A 2,009-nucleotide genomic window follows, 5' to 3' on the forward strand; every position below is an offset into this window, starting at 1 on the left:
TATATATAATAAAAATAAAAATAACACTTTTATTGAGGTAAAATAAATAAATATACCATACAATTTACCCATCTGGAGTGTAGTCTACAATTTAATGATTTTCAGTAAATTTACCAATATATGTAACCATCAGCACTGTCAATTTTAGAACATTTTAATTGCAAGTCAAATCATTTTTCTTTTCTTTTTTTGCAGTACTGGGGATCAATCCCAGGGTCTTCACACTGACATATGTCCCCAGTCACTTTGAAATGTGACACTGCGTCTTGTCAGTTTGCTAAATTACCCAAGCTGGGTTTGAACTTTAGATCCTCCTACCTCAGCCTCCCAGAGTGCTGGGATTACAGGTGTGCACCACCATGTCTGGTGGCAACAGTCAATTCATTTTTAAAGAACTTTTTATTATTAGCAGTCCACATTTGCAGTACATTAATGACTACATTCATCCTGGGGTGTTGATGCAGGCACATAACACATCCTAAGGCAACGGTCACTCATAATGGTTCATCTTCCTTTTGCTTGACCCACAGATAGCATTTAATAGGTCAGCTACTCCCTTCTCATTGAAACATTTTCTTCACTTTATGTTTTGGTTTGGGATGAAGTCAGGGCCTTCTGTAGGCTAGGCCTTCATTTGGGTTTTAGGACATCAGATTGGCTTCATTTTCTTCCTTCCTCACCTCTCAACGGTTTTACTTTTTCTTCCTCCTGACATCTTTCTGGAGATGGAGGGCCCCAGGGTCCAAACCCCCAGGCTTTTCTCCACCTTCCTGTTACTGGGTTTTACATACTGTCTATGTGTTTAATGAACTGCCAAGTTTACAGCCCTAACCCAGCTTTCACTATCTCCAAACCCACAGAGGAGTGTGATTAAGCTATACAGTGTCCCCAAAGTCTCGTGTGTTTGAAAGGTGACTGGATCATAGGCGTGCCACCCTTATCGGTGGATTTGTCCACTGCTGAATCCAGGAGCTAAATGTGCTATTAGGGTGATTGACCTGGGAGGGTGTGTTCTCGTCCTTGGTGTTTCTTCTGCTTCCTGGGGGTCAAGCACCTTTTCCCCACCTGCCCCTCTGCCATCCTGTTTCTGCCTTAGAGCCAGCCAACCATGGATTGAAACCATGAGCCAAAATAACCCTCTCCTGTTTAGATTAAAATTTATTATAATGAAAGACACATTAGCATTAATCCTTCTTGAAATACTCCCCCTCGCTGAGCACACATTTATCCCATCATTTCTGAAGCAGTTCTGGAAGTCTTCTATTGTGAGTGTCTTTATGAGGTTGTGATAAAAAAAATATAGTGAGTGCTTTTTCCGAGTGCCATGCAAAGAAAAGGCAGGCTTGTAAAAATGTGCACATTGATCTTATTCACCAAATCTAGCACCATGAGACTTCTGGCTCTTTCCCAAAGTCAAAATGACCACAAAAGGTTAAGTATTTTGAATCAATTCAGGATATTGAGGCAGCCATATCAGTGCAACTAAAAAATACTAATGAAAGAGGACTTTTAGAACTGCTTCAGAAAGTGACAAGGATGATGGGATAAGGCGGGCATGGTGTCACACGTCTGTAGACCCAGCACTAGGAGGCTGAGGCAGGAGGATTACTGTGAGTTCAAGGCCAGCCTAGGCTATACAGATGGAATAAGTATGTTCAAAGCAAGGGGGAATATTTTGAGGGGATTAATGGCAGTGTGTCTTTTACTTTAATAAAATTTTATTTTATTTAGTTTACTTAATTTTTTAAATTTTTTGAGACAAGTTCTCACTATGTAGTTCAAGCTGGCCTTGAACTCACTATGGTGAGTTTAGGTGGCCTTTAATTCGAGGCAATCCTCCCACCTCAGCCTCCCAAGTGCTGGGATTACAGGTATGCACCACAACACCTGGCTATAATACAATTTTAAGAATGTAAACAACAACCATATTTTTCTTTTCTTTTGGTTTTTTTTTGGGGGGGTTGATACAGGGTCTCACTATGTAGTTTTTTTTTTTTTTTTTCACTTTT

The sequence above is a fragment of the Fukomys damarensis genome, unplaced genomic scaffold, assembly GCF_012274545.1.
Source record: "Fukomys damarensis isolate Sample0158 unplaced genomic scaffold, DMR_v1.0_HiC HiC_scaffold_17, whole genome shotgun sequence".
NCBI lineage: Eukaryota > Metazoa > Chordata > Mammalia > Rodentia > Bathyergidae > Fukomys > Fukomys damarensis.